Source organism: Myotis yumanensis, unplaced genomic scaffold, assembly GCF_028538775.1.
Source record: "Myotis yumanensis isolate MYYU_CA2020_CCGP unplaced genomic scaffold, mMyoYum1.0.hap1 SCAF_6, whole genome shotgun sequence".
Taxonomy (NCBI): Eukaryota; Metazoa; Chordata; class Mammalia; order Chiroptera; family Vespertilionidae; genus Myotis; species Myotis yumanensis.
Genome location: NW_027223757.1, coordinates 2,453,176 through 2,471,715, shown reverse-complemented (window position 1 = coordinate 2,471,715; position 18,540 = coordinate 2,453,176). Strand labels below are relative to the sequence as shown.

The 18,540-nt window shown below is 53.2% G+C and overlaps 1 protein-coding gene and 1 non-coding gene across 3 annotated transcripts in view; both read left to right on the top strand.

Moving 5' to 3' along the window:
• PACRG (parkin coregulated) overlaps positions 1-18,540 on the top strand; it is a 299,322-nt gene that overhangs the window by 199,910 nt on the left and 80,872 nt on the right. The gene's annotated exons all lie outside the window — the stretch shown is intronic.
• Positions 14,418-14,524, top strand: LOC139013446 (U6 spliceosomal RNA). Its single transcript, XR_011472079.1, has one exon. It is a non-coding gene; the product is annotated as a U6 spliceosomal RNA (small nuclear RNA).

Below are 18,540 nucleotides of genomic sequence, written 5' to 3'. Positions count from 1 at the left end.
GGAGGTCTACAGGGGTGAGTCCACGAAACACAGTTACGTTTGTGTTCACATTAATGGGTTGATTAGCGTGTTATTTACTTGTATTATGTAAACCTACTTTTGCCCACCCCTGTATCCACTGACCAGTTACTCCTGGGCTCCGACTGGCATGCGAGAAGTCCGGGGAAACACACCTACGCCCTCTTCCTTGTGTTCAGTATCCACTTCGGTTGCTGGGGGCGAGGGTGCCAGCTTTATTTCACTCCACAGTGGGCGCTACATCCCTTGGGTGTGCACTAGGACGTGTCATTTTAGAAGTTGCTCCCTAGGCTTGGTGGAGAGGGAAGGGAACAGGGATGAGGGAAGGTCACGTCCAGGTAAGTTTTCGTGGCTGCCTTTGCCCAGGTGCCCAGTTGGTGAGCAGCAAGTTGGGTTAAGCTCGGCTGTGCCAAGGTAACCGAATCGAGACCCCCACCCACCCCCAAATTCAGTGGCTTAAGAAACAGTGGATTTACTTATTCTCCGGGTTATCGGGCTACCACTGGGCAGGTCCCGATAAAACGGGAGAAGGAGGACTCCGGTCCGCAGTGGCAGGGTTGGCAGGGACAGGCTCCACGCGGCCCCAGAGTCCGGTCACCTGACGGCAGCAGGGGCTGGAGGAGGGTGGACAGCGCGTCTGAGGGCCTGGTCTGGAGGTGGCACGTGGCACTGGATTTCACGACGGCTTTGAAGCAACAGCAGTTTTGCAACGTGAGGCTCTGGGTCTCGCCCGTTGATCTCTATCCGTGTCGCACTTTTTTGAACGATTGTGCCGATATCACTGCTTGGCGGCGCCATCCCTGCCCGCTGATCTGCTCCCTGGCCTGTCGCCCCTGAGTTCCCTCTAACAGCCATCGCCCCGCCTCTTGTGTGTCCATCGCTATCTGTCCACCTTCCCTCGCCTCCTTCTCCCTCGTTACTTGGCCTCTTCTCGGCCTCTCGTGCTTCCGCTTGGATTTGAGGATCAGCTTGTCGGGACCCGTGAGAGGCCTCGCTGGGATTTATCCTTTAGAATCGCTCTGAGTTTATTAGAATGTGTGGGAAATTGACATGTTTAAGAGACTGAATTTTTCCATTCATAAAAACATCACATCTCTATTCATTTCATTCTCTTTGTACTTCATTCCTGGTTAAATATTTTTCCCATGAAGGTTTTGCACAGCTTTAGTTAAAATTCATTTTTTAAAAATACTTTGCTGTTTACTATAGTCCTTAGATTTTTTTTTATAACATAATCTCTTAAATGTATTTGATTATAACTGAAACTGTCGTACCACACCTTGATTTTTCGCCAATTCGGGGATTACTGAGTGAACTAGTGAAAAATCCATTTTATGCCAATCAATGCACTTGATTTTGAATAATTTATGCAGTGGAATACTTTTAAAGAAAATCAGATGCGATGAATTAAACTATCTGGAATAGATTGGAAACGTTTCCGTTTTGTTTTAATTTAAAATGCTTTCTAAATGCGTGAACAGCGTAGAAAGGATCTGTGTCGTAAAACGTCAGATTCCCCAAATCCAAGGGCTCCGAGGCCTCGCGGTTTCAAAAGACAAGCGTTTGGAGCACACTCCTGTTTGTAGCCTGTTTCCAAACCGGGGGGGGGGGGGGGGGGGGGGGCTCGCTCTACTTGAAGTGTTTTGACTTGAAAAAAACAAGCAGAGCTTTCGCGATGGCCCTGGAGCCGGCACTCGTCTTGAAACGGAAAATAAGGCTGTTGTCTGTGGTCCCCACGGAAATCGGTCGTTGAGGGAGCGCCGTTGGGGGGTGTCTGCTTAGGCCTCATGCGCGTCTCCTGCCCTCTGCAGTGCCTCCCTCGTTTTGGAGATGAATTTAAACTGCGTCACTGTCCATGGCCCACAACATGTGCATTGACCAAACACATTTCCCCTTTTTGAGTACATCCCAAAATCGCGCCTCTGCTTGGCTTTGTTGCTTGCTTGCCCGGCCTCACTGTCATCGTATTCCCCAGCACTTCAACACAACAGAGGCCCCGCCCACGTGGCTCAGTGGTTGGATGTCGACCTATGAACCAGCAGGTCACGGTTTGATCCCTGGTCGGGGCACATGCCCGGGTTGTGGATTGGATCCCCAGTGGGGGGAGGGGGAGCGCAGGAGGCAGCCGATCAATGATTCTCTCTCATCATTGATGATGTTTCTGTCTCTCTCTCCCTCTCCCTTCCTCTCTGAAAGCAATAAAAATATATTTTTGAAAAATAAATAAATAAACACAAGAGCAATGCGGTCTTATTCCCAGGCGGCGTTGAATTAACCCAGGGAGATCCTCAGGAAAGTTCCACCGATTCAAGACCCCACACGGGACAGACAGAAGGGACCGCGCTGCACCAGAGAGAGCACGCAGACCCCCGGGCCCATCCTGCTCACGCCCCTCACCCCAGGAAAGCCGGGGCCTCCTTGGAGCCGGGAGCTAGACCGCAGGACAGGGGTTGGTCTCCGCCCAGCCACGCTGTCATCACACCGTGGTGGCTAACACAGCCTCAGAGAGCGCCAGCGCTCTGCACGAGGAGGCTCCCTTAACCCTCCTGAGGCGCCCGGGAGGCGGGAGCACACATTGCAGCTGCAACAACTGCTGGCGAATGAGAGTCGGGATCCACACGGGGGCCCCGGCTGCATGGCCCAGGCCCTGAGCAGGTTCTTTGCAGACGATCCCACGCTTCTCACTGTGACCTGAAGGGGCATGACAGTTTGCCGTGTGATGGGTGAGGGAACCCTGGCTCAGATACATGACTTTCCCGCCTGAGAGCCCAGCCCTCCCTGCGTCCAGGCCGGAGGCGGAGGCCGGTGCCAGGACACCTGCTCAGATGGATAGAAAGCCCGTGGGGGATCCAGGGGGGAGCACGTCCGAGTGCCACACGCTGCAAACTCACAGCAGGCCGTATGCAGGGAATGTCTTACCTACGCGTCATGCCCTGTCCATGGTACTGACCTGAATTACCAAGCAATTTCAGAGCATCCTGTTTAACACCTCCGCTCGGATTTGAAAGGTCACGCGTGGGCTTCAGAACAATAACTGAAAACGGTCTGTTGACAGCCAGGGATGAATTCTGACAGTTCTACCCCGGAATGAAACAATGAATCAGGCGGCCAGCGATCTAGGAATGTAATTAGCGCTGGCGCATTTTTTCTAATCCCCACCTGTTAACTGTGCCACTGAATAAACATTTAGCTGAAACGTTCAGTATCATTCACATATTTGGTCCTACTTGGGTGACGGGCATAGTCTAGTATTGTGCTGCTCAGTTCCACGCACCATTTCTAGAATAATCATCCAAAATCACTGTTTTATCCCTGGAGTATTGGTGAATACATGATTCTAGAGCAGGGAACGGCCAGCCTGAGAAATCATTTGGTCTGGCTTTGCCAAGGCATTAGGGTGAGTTAATTAAGTGTTTGACCAAATATGGCGGGCTCGTTTTTAAGCAGATAATTGTCTGTGGCCCTTGAATGATGTTATAAAGATCCAAGTGGGCCCTAACCGGTTTGGCTCAGTGGATAGAGTGCCAGCCTGCGGACTGAAAGGTCCCAGGTTTGGTTCCAGCCAAGGGCATGTACCTGGGTTGCGGGCACATTCCCAGTTTGGGGTGTGCAGGAAGCAGCTGATCGATGTTTCTCTCTCATCGATGTTTCTAATTCTCTATCCCTCTCCCTTCCTCTCTGTAAAAAATCAATAAAATATATTTAAGATCCAAATGGCCCTTGGCAGAAAAAAGGTTCCCCACCCCTGGTCACAGTGACTGGTCACAGTGACTACCTCACACTACCCGCGTTACTGTCCTGTGGTGGCCATCACAAGTGGCCACAAACTTGGTAGCTTAAGACTCAGAAGGCTTTCTCTCACGGCTCTGGAGGACAGAAGTTTGACATCGGTTTCACGGGGCGGAAATCGAGTTGTCAGCGGGGCCCCGGGGAAGCGCCCTGTCTCGTCCAGCTTCTGGTGGCTGCCAGCATCCCTCTGCTGGTGGCAGCATCGCTCTGGTTTCTGCCTCTGACTTCACATCTCCTCCTTCTCTCCAGTGTGCAGCAGATCTGCCTCCGCTCCTCGAAGGAGCACACTCGTGACCGGATGTGCGTCCCACCGGAATATCCAGGATAACCCCCCGTGTCACAGTCCTTAACTTCATCCATTTGCAGAGAACCCTTTCCTTCTCCGGCTACATCACCATTTCCCAGGAATTAGGATCTGATAGGTTTGAGGCCACTCTTCCGCTTGTTATACTGTCGGCGTGATTTCAGGCAAATTACTTAACCTCTCTAAATTCCATTTTCTTATCAAACGTGTGTAACAGTGCTATTGATTTCATAGGGGTGCTTGAGGCTCACATGAGATAATATATGGAAAGCCTTTGCCCAGTGCTTGGGGGGGAAAGATTTCAACCAATAATAGCTATTTGTTCTGTTTCTATATGCAAAACCTTCAGCGTCGTTTTTGGGAGAGGACGAAAGTGCTGAATCTGGACTTTCCATACATAAAACAGTGGAAGGCGTGGGGGAAGGGGAGGTGGGCTCTAGGCAAACACAAAGCTAGAGAGTGTCTGTAGCAGCAGTGATATCAGACCACAAACGGATCGGCAGAGGAAGAAGGAACCTCGTGAGGAGCAAAATCCACCGAAATGACTAACATCTCGCGGTTTCTCCTCCCGTCTTCTTCTCCCTTCCGTTCACTCTCGGACTCTGCACAGGTGCTTACGCTCTGGCGTTCCTGGGAAGTCCCAGAGCCCTCTGTTCCTGGCCATCATCCCCGTCTCCTCCTCCTCGGCTTCCTTCCAGGCGCCTGGGCACAGCACCCACTGGTGACCAGGCGGCACCCTCTGCAGCCTTGTCCCCTACCGGGAACCCAGGACATGGTCTCTGCCGCCACGGCCTGGTCACCGCAGAAGCATCAGCCCCCAAAGGCGACAGGGGTGGGGGGTCCTCCCTCCCGCCCTGGGTCCTTGCCCCGCCAATGCATTCTGCCGACTCCCCAAAACAGACACGGAGCCCATCCCCTGAACTGCGAGCTCCTCAGTCTCACGGCACGGGAATTAATAAGGCGAAGCCATGAAGCTACCATCTGTCTCATTCTCCGCTGCTAGATGTTGTATCAAGCGAGGCACCTTGCCATATGTGTGACATATTGTCCGACAGAAAGGAAAATCTCTGCGTTTTTTCCAGAAAATCCTGATCATTGCCTGTCACGTGCCCTCCTGTCGGGTCGCCTTCTCTCCCCGTCACAGGTGACTCCAGCGGCCGGACCTCGCTCGTCCCCGTCGGCCGCTGTTCCTGACGGGGTGGGGTGGTCTCCTGACACACGGAGAGCCGCGTCACGCCTCACGGGGCCCGCGCACATCTTCCAGGCCAATCTGTTCCTCTGTTTTGCTTCACAAACTGACCTGTTTTTAAAATGCCGCTTCAGGGAGGACACACACGGGTTCTTCTCATAGTGGCTTCTGTCCAGGCATCTCCAGTTGCTTGGCGGAGACCGTCCCATTCGTCCCCACAACATTCCTCGGCCAATGAGCCCCCGTCACGCCACCTTGGACATGGTCCAACCCCGGCAGGTGGGCGAGGACGGACTCCTGGCCACGCCTCGGAACCCTTCACCCCTCTCCTGCCCGTCAGCCACGGAGCGCGGTTGATGATCTCCTGAGCATCCTTGGCAGGGAGCCCCCGGCCCACTCCCGTTCCTCTGGGAGACACGGGGCCACCCAGGACGCCTCTGTCCCTGGGACTCCCACTCGTAAATTATAAAATGTTTCCTTTCCACCGAGTCTCCCCTAGTCATGCCTTCGTTCAGTCCCTCCTGGTCGCCCACCCATTTCAATCGTTTCCTGACTGGAGGTTTTTAGCGCCCCTGTCCCCACCCCTGGCCCTTGACCCACAAGCTGACAATGTCCTTCAAGCCGCTCAGGGTGCCGGGCTAGCCCACTGCCTTGCGGGCACTGGGGCCCTCCACGCCTTTGTGACGGGCGTGCTCCTCTCCCTGTGCCTCAGTGTTCCCACCTCTGCAATGGGGCAGTAATCGTAACTACCGCACAGGGCGACGGGGAGGCGGGGAGGAGGAAAGAGTGAGCCCCGGCCGCCCTGAGGACCAGGCGCTGGGTGGGAACGCGGTGAGTGTCCCTGTGGTGGTTGTGGCCCGTCCTTGGCGGGACATCAGGTCACTTCTTCCCTGATGCTCTAGCTGCCGCGCACGCCTGCCCCTCCTCTCGCCCTCTGGCCCCCGTTTCCTCGTCTTCTCTGCAGGAGTGTCCTCCCTCTGGTCCCACCAGTTCTACTCCACGCTCAGCTCCTGTCTCCTTCCTCAGGGACCGTCCCGGGCTCAGGTCACCCTCTCCGACCCCCACACGGGGACACCGGCGGCATTGTTTGCGCCCTCTGTGTTCCCACTGGCACCGGGCCATGACCTACCCCAGCACGTGGGACGGTGCAGGTCACCCATCCCTCCTGCCTGGCGGCCCCTCCCTGGCTGGGCCGATCCATCTTGAAATGTTCCGGGGCCTTAAATTCCCAAGCCCAGCGCAGGGCCTGCAGTGGGGTAAATCAATATTGGTGCAATGAAAAATTTTCATTATAAATTTAATAAAAATCATGGCAAAGGATCATTGTTTTAGTGCTGGGTTTTACTTCTATCTTTATCAGTTTAGGGTGTTTATTTTACACTGAAACTTTAAAAACCAATTTCAGACCTTCTCTTAAAATAAGGATTTAAAAAAAATCTCTTATTTGCTATTTGACTATATCAAATTGTTTTCTTTTCTATGAGAAATCATAAGTAAATTATATATGGATATTTTAAGTTTCCACATCCCATAAAAGGCATGACCACTGAAAAATGCTCGATTGTTTTAACATAACTGCAATTCGATAAATATTTTGGATGTTTATTTGCAAAGAAATAGAGAGAATCTTTATCTTAAAGGCCTGCTTGGCAGAGCTAACATCACCACTGTGCTCCGCCAGAAGGAAACATTGTGGTCCTGGGCTCCCTGTTGTTGCTCTTGTTTTAATTCCTTGCTCTTCAGACGATTGTTTAAAACGTATGTTTTTTATCGCGTTGCCAAGGAGAAAACGGGACAGCAAATTCCACAGCGCGAGGCTGCTCCGCCACGGCCTCCTCCCTCCAACGCACACAGAGCTGTCTGCATGTGTTCCCGTCCTCCCTGCGGGGTTCTGTCCCAGGCCTGAAAGACAGCCCCCCACGAGCAAGCGAGTGTCCGGGGGAGGCGTTTTCCCTGTGTCCCCGCAGATCAGCACGCACCGCGTGGGTCCAGGGAGGCGCCTGTGGGTCCAGGGAGGCGCCGCGCCACGTGTCCCAGTGAGGACAGCGGGCAGGAGTGAGCGCGCTTTCCCGGAGGCGAGTCTTCACCGCCACTCCCATCGGCACCGTGGGCCTGGGTTCGGGCACATAGTGACTGTACTTGGGAAATCGTGAATAACATTTGAGTTTATCCACTAAAACTTATATTTTGGTCCAAGAAAAACGATATACGTTGTCTTTTTTTTTCTTAAATTCTCAGCTAAGGATATGTTTTCCTATTGATTTTTAGAGCGTGTGCAAGGGAGAGGGGGAGAGAGAGAAATAGAGAAATATCAATGTCAGAGAGACACACTGACTGGTTGCTTCTGCATTCGCCCCAACAGGGGTCAGGGATCGAACCCGCAACCCAGGTCCATGCCCTTGACCCGGAATCGAACCTACAACCCCTCGGTGCCATGGGCCAAAACTCGAACCACTGAGCCACGCCAGCCAGGACCATAGTCTCCATTCATGTTTTTAATTGAACTTAAATATTATCAAAACTACATTTCCAGAATGAAGTGTGAAATGAAGCCAACGTTAGGAGTTTCCAGGTCTGTTGCATAACCACGCTCTTCCTGGTAAATGATTAAGGAGTCATGTTTATCCCTTTGAGCCCTTCACATCTCCCCCATCCCCACCCCCCCTGCATCTCTTCTGAAGTCCCCTGTGTGTGTGTATTTTGGTCTGTGGTTCAGTGCTGGCTGCTGAGCCCACAGGCCACGCCCGAAGGCATGCCCAGCGGGGGGTGCGGAACTTGCCGGTTAAACAGCACCTTGCGATGGGAATGTGCTGCCAGCCCAGCTCTCGTCGGCAGGAGAGGTTGGCGCAATTGCCAGTGACTTTTCTAAATGACCTGTTTTAATTACGGAAAATATTGTGAACTTAAGATGATGCCACATTCCAGTCTTATTTCATCTCTAACTAATTAGTTCAAGGAAAGAGGAGATGCTGTTTGCCGACGGTGGGTGGCCATTCCTGAAAGATGGCACCTCTGAGGTCCCAGCGTCTTCCCTCGGGGGAAGAAGTACAAACGCCTCCTGGAACCCTGCTGCACCCAGGATCACTGTCGCGGTCTGTCCTGACCGGACCATTTGCTTTGGCGCAGTGCTCATCTGCATATTCATTAGAGCCAAAGTGTCCAGGATGTTGAGGGGCAGCTCCGTGGCCTGGCCTGCACATCCAGAAAAGTTCCCGCCTCCATTTCCCGCTGGGAGGCTACAAGGAACGAACCCTTCACCTCCCGCTCTGAGTTCTCCTCGCTGGGCTAACACCCAAACGAGCAGAGGATCATCAGGAGGAAACCGAACTGTGATGCATGTGCACAGGGAATTCACACAAGCATGAGAATTCCAGAGATGGGGAGGCCACACTGGGATACATATTTGGACATTGGGAGGCATTTTGGACAAGAGAAAAGGGGGGAAGACGGGTATTAGGGTTCAGAAGGGAGAAAGGGCCATTTAGAGGTAGTTGAGGAAGAGCTGAACACACATGGCAGGGAAATTCTTGCAGGCAACTCAGAAGCCATGGCACACAGGGCCCGTCCAGCTAACAGGGCCCTGTCTGAAGCCCCTCTGTCCACCGCACTGAATTTAAATGAGGCTCAGGCTGCATCCTGAGATTCCCTCCCTGGGGCAGGTTCTTATACCTGAATCTCTTGGGCAGGAAAGAAGGGAGGGCAAAGGTTCTTTCTCAGTCTTGTTTCTTCGTAACCCGAGGGAGACAGGCTTGTGTGGCTGGGGTTATATCACCTCGGGCTTGAGAGGGACCAGGCGCTTTTTCAACATAAGCAATCAGGTTCCTAAGCTTTCATGGGTTTACGCTGGGCCCGCCTTCTAACCAATCCATCTCCTAGATCTTCCAGGGTTGTGTCTCTTATCCAATCCGATCCTTTCCCAGGCTAGACTGACAGGTCTTTATGGCCGCCAACTTAGCTCCTGCACAAGTGCTCCCCTCCCCCTGGACTGTCCTCCCCCTTCCCAGTGACTGTGGGAGTGAGGGGTGGTTCCGGGGAGCGTGTGAGGCGGTAACTTCCTGGTGGAGCAAGCCGGCTCATGCCCCCTCCTTGAGTGCGCTCCCTGATGGCTGACTCCCTTTGCTCCCTGCCTTTATCAATAGCTGCCTACCTGCCTGCGCCAGCACGTCCAGAATTGCTTTCCAAGGCATTCGGCGTGCAGTTTTAGGTGATGTATTTTAAAATACCAAATAATTCATCTTGTCATTGTTTCCAGTGTAATCATGTGAATTCTTAGAATTTCTAAAAGGGGAAATTTTCCACATCAGTTTAGAGCCCATAGCACTGGTAATTGGAAGAATCCAACATGATTTGGACAAACTGGATGGACGTCAATAAAGACAACGCAAGCCACTCTGGAGCAGTAATAACCCTATCAATACAAAATAATAGAGGAAATCAATTGGATTTGGGGGAAGAGGAAGAGGTTTGACCAGTGAAGACTGAGTACAATCAGGAAAAGAGCAGGTATTTCCTGACGTAGCAACATGCCTGCCCTTGAGCGGGAGCTGCCTGGAGTCCTTCTTCCTCAGACGGAGCCGTCGGCAGCAGAGCAGCTCCCGCCATGAGCATGCCTGGAAAGAAGAAAGGAAAGATTCCCAACCACGGCCAGAAACCTCAGGTGCCAGTGGTGGCAACGCTGCGGGAAGGCGGGCACTTAGAATGGCCTGGGAAGAGCATTTCAACATCTCCCCCCACCCCCGCCCCCCTCCCCCCATCCCCGTCCCCCGTGGGGACATCCCGGGGCTCAGGGAGGGTGGGAAGAGCCCATTCTTCGGCCTCAGCTCTGGGACGCCGGGGCCAGTGGTGGTGCCCGGAGAAGCACCTCCCGCAGCGGAGACCCGAGCTCATAGGTGCTGCAGCTGCGTAAGCTCACGGCCGCCCGGCAGCCGGAAAGGTCAGGCAGGACGAATGGCTCCCGTGGGTGCACTGCGGCCACGTGTCCTCCAGCGCCGCCGCAGGGCGACGAGGAGACGGTCAGCATCCTCCATATTCAGGAGAAAGATGAGAAAGACGTGTGACAGCTCGGGGCAGTGATGGTGAACCTTTGAGCTCGGCGTGTCAGCATTTTGAAAAGCCCTAATTTAACTCCGGTGCCGTGTCACATATAGACATTTTTGGATCTTTGCAACCATAGTAAAACAAAGACTTATATTTTTGATATTTATTTTATATATTTAAATGCCATTTAACAAAGAAAAATCAACCAAAAAAAATGAGTTCGAGTGTCACCTCTGACACGCGTGTCATAGGTTCGCCATCACTGGCTCGGGGAGTACTCACGCATCATAAGTGGCGTGGACCCTTCCTCATTTGTAGCGTGTACTGCAGAGGGGGCTCCTGGAGAAACCCTCAGTTCCTCACTACCGGGCAGACGAAAGGATCTGAAAACTGTGAAGAATGAAAGGGATTAAATAGGCCACATGGATTTACCAGAAATCATTGTGTGTGGACATATCGCCTGCTCACGTGCAGTGTGACCTTGCTGGGTTTAGCAAATAAAACCACGGATGACCCAGCTGGCGGGACTCAGTGGTTGAGCATCCACCTCTGAACCAGGAGGTCACAGTTCAATTCCTGGTCAGGGCACGTGCCTGGGTTGTGGACTGGATCCCCAGTGGGGGGCGAGCAGGAGGCAGCCAATGCATGATTCTCTCTCATCATTGATGTGTCTATCTCTCTCTCTCCCTCTTCCTTCCTCTCTGAAATCAATAAAGATATTTTTAAACAAACAAACAAACAAACAGAAAAACACGTGATGTCCAGTCAATCTGGATTCCAGATGAACAACAAGTACTTTTTTGTAAGTATGAGTGTATGTCATGTCATATTTAAGACACACTGAGACCTGTGTGCTATTTATCTGAAATTTAAAGTCAATAGGCATCCTGTGGCTTGTCTGGCAACCACATCTCTAACCACACATCTCACACGTGCACGATCTATGTCTCGTGGTCGCCTACGTGACGGGTGCCCAGCCACCACATCAGTGAACAAGCCCAAGGTCCCTACCCGGGGGACCCTGCCAGTTAAGTTACTGGAGGCAATTGCCACCCTCGAGGAAATTAGCGTTTGAAAATGGAATGTGGAAAGCATGCTATGCGTTGCATATGTAAGGCATTCTATGTTACATCACATAGTTATAGATGCTCATGAGTCATAGTTACATCACATGTTTATGCAACAGACTATGACGGATCTCGCAGAATGAGGCATCCTTGGCCTCACGGCCCGCACGCGAGGTCTTTGAACTCACCTTCCACCCACTGTGAGGCTTCTGGGCTGCTCACCTCTGTCCTGGAGGAAACCCCCAGCCAGTGGGGGGACCCTGCTTCCCCTGCGCCTCCTCTGCTTAGAAACGTCCAGGGATGCCCACCCGGTGCCCAGACCCTCCCTGACCCCTTCCCAAGTGTCTGCCTCCTCTCTCGGCATCGCGCCTGTGCCGGCCGGGGACCGCAGGCCCGGCTTCGGTAAACTAGCCGTGGCATTGGTGGGGACAGGAGAGGGAGGGGGGAGGGAGGGGGCCATCCCCAGTCTGCGGACTCAGGAAACGCGCTCTGAGGCGGGTGGGGGAGCGTTTGAATGCACGGAAGAAGGAGCACAAGTGGGATGTGGGACGCTGGGGATGAAGGGCACGGCGGGCCAAGGTTCCACATTCATATCAGGACCAGGAGTCTACAATCCCAGAGTCTTCAGGACTCTATCAGCCACTTCCCCTCTGGCTGTGGCGGCCCATAACCCTCACTTCCTCCACCGTCTTCCCCAAAGACCCACCACCCCCACCCCCAGCCCTGCGCTCTCCCTGCCGCCCTCTTCCCAGAGGCCCGCTCTCTCCTGTAGGGCATGGCCTAACCAAGGCCATGCTTCCTTAGATTATATTTAAACTGGAGGCCCAGTGCACAAATTAGCGCATAGGTGGGGTTCCTCAGCCTGGCTGGCAATCGGGGCTGATCGGGGCCGGCTGGCCGGAGGGAGGGATGCAGGAGGTTGGCTGGCCACAGGAGGTTGGCTGTGGGAGTGCACTGACCACCAGGGATCAGCTCCTATGATGAGTGTCTGCCCCCTGGTGGTCAGTGCATGTCATAGCGACCAGTTGACCAGTTGTTCGGTTGACTGGTGGTAACGGTTGCTTAGGCTTTTATATATATACTAGAGGCCCGTTGCAGGAAGATTCCTGCAAGAATAGGGCTTCCTCGGGCCCATTTCTGCAAGAATATGGCTTCCTGAGACCAGAGCGAAGCATAGAAGGGAGCGAAGCCCACCAAGGCAGACTCCGCTCCCTTCTCCACTGCCGTGCTCCCTCCCTTCGCCACTTCACCCTCAGCTCTCTCCCTTCTCTGCCGCCGGCCCCGCCTCGCCGGGTCATAGATCCGAGGCCTGGATCCCGGGGGCAGTGTCTCACGCTGCCCGCCCCACCTGTAGTATGCAAATTTAAGGGCCATCTTTGTTGGATTAATTTGCATACTCTTCTGATTGGCTGGTGGGCGTAGTGAAGGTATGGTCAATTAGCATCTTTGTCTTTTATTAGTGTAGATAGATTAGCAGTGCTCCATGTCTGAGAGCCATGATTAGGTATGAGGCGCAGACCAAAGAAATTACTCTGTTTATCTGTCCTCCATCAAGGCCAAGGTATGATTCATGGTCATCGCTTGTGTTTTATGGACGCTCTAGTCTGATGAGATTTCTTAATTTCGACAGAGTTAGTGTACCAGGAAACATAATAAAGATTCCCCAGCCACTTTAATAACCAGGAAACGACAGTGAAGGTGTGTCCATTTAAAAAGCAAAAATCCACCCACCTCAAAGCTGTCACCAGACTGAGCTCTGCTGCTCCTGACTCCGCGTCCTCTCTGCACCTCAAGGTGTCTTGTCAAGTGTGTTTAATGTCCAGGACATTCAATTTCCCACAGAGTTAACTCGAATATATGCGTATTACTTCCCACACGGAGCCTCACGGTCACCAAGACTGAGATAATGGAGGGCCGGCCTGTTGGTGAATAATTACTTTTTCCCCTTTTAATCCATTGCACTCACTAAAATATACGGATGCGTTCATAAATGGCACGGCTTTTGTCCTGAATTTTAACAAAACAGCCCCTTTACAAGAGCCTGAATTGCAGCGGGCGTGGTGTTGACATCATGATTGGGAGCGAGGTGTTTTTGTAATTAAGTCAAGCCGTTATTATTTTGCCCCCACAACTCAATTTTCCTTCATCTCCCAGCCCCAATTCAGAGTTACTGAACTTGAAACTTGCTGAGAAGGAGATAAGGGCTCAGCTCAATTCCCCCTCCACGTGCTCCAGGGAACAAAGCCCTCTCTTCTTGGAGGAATTCCCACGACATCCCTACTTCTTGCCTCCTCAGCATCATGCTCAGCGTGCTGCGTCTTGGGAATTCTGCTGGGCTGCCTTTACTCCTCAGCATCCTCTGTCGAGATGAGGCGGCTCCACCCCGGACGTCCGGCCTGCCCGGGCTCAATGAGGAGAGGCAGGCCCAGGATTCTCATCTCCAGGAGGCCCCCACCCTCCAGCCTGCCCCTCCAGGTCACCAACACCAGGACTCTTGGCCCCTGCTGTCTTTTCTGTCTTGTTCAATCTCACAGCCTGGAGTTGAAGTTCCTCCAGAATTTGGTTCCTGCTTGACCGACTCTACCCTGCCAATACCCTTGTGTCTGAGTCTTCATCTGTGAGGCGGATCTTGACGTTCCCCAAGGGGTGCCGCGCAGCCTTCTTCCTGAGAGAAGCCTTGTTGAGAGCGTTGGTTTTCACAAGGAAGCGGGGGTGCTGTGTCTTGTGCTCCTTATTTTGTTTTTTCTTTACCCCACTTAACGCAGTGCCTTGGAGAACATTCCATGCCAGGACACTCAGATCGACTCGCTCACTCAAAGGCAGCGTGGGCTCCTGTGCGTGGCTCTCCACCCGTGCACACCTCCTCCTTTCGGGTGGGCGTGGAGGTTCCGTTGAGCTTCTCGCCATGAAGAACAATATCAGGACTTGTATTTTGTGAGGGTGCATATCTTTTGTGCATTTGCGTGGAAACATCTGAAAAATACACTCTTAGTAGTAAGAACAGGACGCACATGTGCTCGCTTCGGCAGCACACAGACTAAAATTGGAACGGTACAGAGAAGATTGGCATGGCCCCTACGCAAGACTGACACGCAAGTCCGTGAAGCGTTCCATATTAAAAAAAAAAAAAAAGAGTAGGACGCACATGTTTCATTTTAACAGCTGTGGACCGTCCCTCCCGCCCCCCGGGAGTCTAAGAGTCTAAACCTTCTTCCTTTGGAATCCTGCCCTGGGCGCCCTCTAACGCCCAGGCTGGGCGGGAGTCTGTCCTGAGGCTCCTGGACTAGCAGTGCAGACTGCACAGCCCCCTAAGGCCAGGACTGAGCTGCGGGGGGCCTCTCGACACGCAGGGGCAGCGTGTTGAAGGGTGAGAAAGGGACAGAATTGCAGGCATCGATTACAGTGGCTTTATCTTTCCAAAGGGATTCGCATGGCATTTTATTGAGTCTCCATCTTTCGGGTGGAACAGACCAGAGGTAGACCTTCCAAGAGCATGATGCCCGGGGGCCCCCCATGGCCGACGAGGAGGGATGCTGACCTCGTCTGCAGCGGGCGCTCGCGGGCAGCGTGGGGCCTGGGCCCGCTGGAGGCCGGAAAGCGGGGACCCCGCCACAAGGAAGGGCTGCGGGGCTCGTCCCAGCGGGGAGGGGCCAGGACAGCGAGGTCAGAACAGGTGGGAATCTATCACGAGGTCCATTCTGCTAAGTGGGGCGCAGCCAGGAGAAGCGGCAGCTGACCTTGGAAACCAGGCATCATAGTCAAGCCCGGAGGGCTGTCCCCAGGCCTGGCTGGGCATCGCAATCCCATGGGAAGTTTGTTATTGTTTTTAATACATCGTTATTGACTTCAGAGAGGGAGGCAGAGGGAGAGAGAGAGAGAAACATCAGTGACCAGAGAGAATCCTCGATCGGCTGCCTCCTGCACGCCCCCCACAGGGGATCGAGCCCACAACCCAGGAATCGAACCGTGACCTCCTGGTTCATAGGTCGACACTCAACTACTGAGCCCTGCCGGCCAGGGCCAAGGGAAGCTTTAAAAGCCCTGGTGCTGATGGCACCCCTACCTGTTCTGCAGTCACCCCGCCCCCTCAAGCGCCACAGCATGAGCTGAGTCACAGGGTCCACGGCGCAGTCTCCAGCTTCCTTGGTTTCCTCAAGTTTCTTGTCTTTCTGATGTGATAAGAGGGTGCCCTCTGAACTGGCCGTGTCATTTTCCCCGAGGACCTGATCCCGCAGCACTCAGGTCTGGGCGCAGCCTGGGCGTGGGCACGTTTCAGAGCCTCCCAGGTGCTAGTGACATGCAGCCAAGAGCACCTACAGTGGGATCACAGCCCCCGGAGCTGGCGGGAGCCAGTCAAGGCTCCAGGCCCAGCAAAACGAGGCACAGCGCGCTCCTTCCTGTCCCAATGGTGAAAGCTGAGTGACAGCGAAGTGATGGAAGCAGAGGCCCGATCTCGGACTCGGTCAGCACAGCAGGCCCAGGACGTGCGGGGGGAATTGGGGCCTTAGGACTCGGTGGAGACCACGCAGCAAGGCTGGCTCAGATCTCATCAGGCAGCTAATGTCATTCTGATGCCACCAAGTTTCTCTAGGAAACCAGTGCCTGTAGGGGGAGGGCATGAGCTGCAGGGGGAGGGCATGAGCTGCAGGGGGAGGGCGTGGAGCTACAGGGGGAGGGCATGAGCTGCAGGGGGAGGGCATGAGCTGCAGGGGGAGGGCGTGGAGCTGCAGGGGGAGGGCATGAGCTGCAGGGGGAGGGCGTGGAGCTGCAGGGGGAGGGCATGAGCTGCAGGGGGAGGACATGAGCTGCAGAGGGAGGGCGTGGAGCTGCAGGGGGAGGGCATTAGCTGCAGGGGGAGGGCATGAGCTGCAGGGGGAGGACATGAGCTGCAGGGGGAGGGCGTGGAGCTGGAGGGGGAGAGCATGAGCTGCAGGGGGAGGGCATGAGCTGCAGGGGGAGGGCGTGGAGCTGCAGGGGGAGGGCATGAGCTGCAGGGGGAGGGTCGGAGGAAAGCAGGGCCTGACCTCCTTCTCGGGAAATGACTGAGCGCTTCCGGTGCACACAGTTCTATACGGGCCAGCAGCCCCCGCTGGGGGTCTTTAACCTCTCACACCTACTTGCCAATTAACCACTTCTCGTCCACTCCGTTTCTAGGCCAGATTCAAATGCTGACCATTTTAATAGTATCAAAACATTATTGTCCACATTGTTATATGATTTAGCTCTTGTCTCTAACTTTGTCATCGTATTTTATAAGTGTAGAAATCGTCTATGAGATTTAAAGGAGTTCTCAGTAGCTTACTATTGAAATCTACAAGGGAGTTTACAGCAAAATAGATTGAGGCCTTCAGCCTGTATTTCTTGTGATGTGAGTAATAATTTTTATTGTGCACTACAAGCTAAACAAATAATTGCAAAGATGAATTTTCAAAGGGAAATGGGATTTATGGGTCTTAGTTGTTGTTTTAAATCTGTGAGGACTATATTTTAGAGGTAAATAGATATTGGGATTTACTTTTTAAGTTGTCATGCATTAAAGAGCAATCCCAGGTAGCAAATATTGCTTAAATATATATTATTTCAGACTTAATTTCTTATTTTTTGTTTCCATACATCATTGTGAAATTCTACAAAGTTCTACTTAAAAAAAAAAAAAGCCCGACCAAAAAAGACCTAAAATAGTCATTTTTTAAACCTGAAGGCCGTACTGAGGGAGAGTCATTGAGAAGTAAAAAATTGGGTCATATCAGAAACACAGCAGCATTTGTGTTTTTCTTTTCCCATTGGTCCCGCAGTGACCCCAACACTCCCCAGATTCCTCCCAACAGCGGAGTTGCAGGTGCTCATGACCCGACTTCTGAGCTCCCACTGGATTTCCACCCACCCTGTCCTCGCCCCTCCTGCTGCGTCCAACAGGCGAGCAGCCCATGTGGCTGGAGGAGGGAGGGCAGCCGGAATGGGAAGAGAAAGGGCATCTGAGTCAGCGCGGTGGTCCAGGCAGAGGCCAGGGGAGCTCCCTGGGCGTGGAGGTGGGGATGGGGGAACGGGTGAAGGAAGGCATCATTGCACGCGAAGCCCATTAGCTGTTTGCCGCCCACTGTGTCACGTGCAGAATGTATCGAAAAACTTCACATTCAACTGTAAGACAGTTTTCCCTACTTGAAGTTTGCACTGGTTATTGCCAATGAGCTCCCTGAACTCCATCCAAATACAGAGCTCACATGCGGCCGCTGCGTGGTCAGGTGAGCCGGAGGCCCTGGCCCCGTGGCCACAGTGGCTGGAGAGGGGGTCGGGCAGCGCGGGTCCTCACCCCCCATGGGCTCATTTCCTCGCATCTGCTCCAGCACCGCCGACCGCCTCCCCCGCTCCCCCCTCTGTTTTGTCTGCTGCGTTCGCCCGCACCCGCACCACAAAACATGCCGATGAGAATCAACTCTTTATTGCCACAGCCGTGAAAAAATTATTTTGTTAATTGGCGTATTGATATCCCACGAACTGCTTACTGTGCCAAGTTATTAGGAGTAAGGGGACGGGGGGCAAATTAAACTTTGCATCACCTGTTCCTTTGGGCAAAATGCATAAACCAAATTGACTGCAACCAAATGTCATATTATTTACGTGGCGCGCGCGATTTATTTTGCAAAAATGTGCTCAGCAAAAGACCGGAATCTGCTCCTGAGCGCATAATGGGCCCCACTTAATAGTGACGCTCTCTGCGTGCCCTTCTCTCTATAATTAAATCATATGGAAAAATGTCACCCAGCAAAATAAAATGTATTTATTTCCGCCATATCTTCCCACAGCATGACACGAAGTCTGGGAAAAGAATCGCTAAGCCTTTGCGTGCCATCTGTGCCGGTAGGGGACACGCTCCCGAGCCCGTCCCTGTGAAATGCTCCATTCTGGATGGAACGCGGTCTACTCATCACTGTTACCGCCTCTGACACGCGGTGGCTGCTTCTCTCAGGTGCCATTGCGTAGCCCAGGGGCCCGCCATAGGGTTTCTGCTGGATCTCAAGGGATCCGAGAGAGAGGCACCAAGAGGCCACCTTCGGTTAAACCCCCATCTCCTCCCTCCACACACAGTCCTGAGCGTGCCCCCCTCGGCGGGCAGCGTGGCTTCTCCTGAGCAGAGG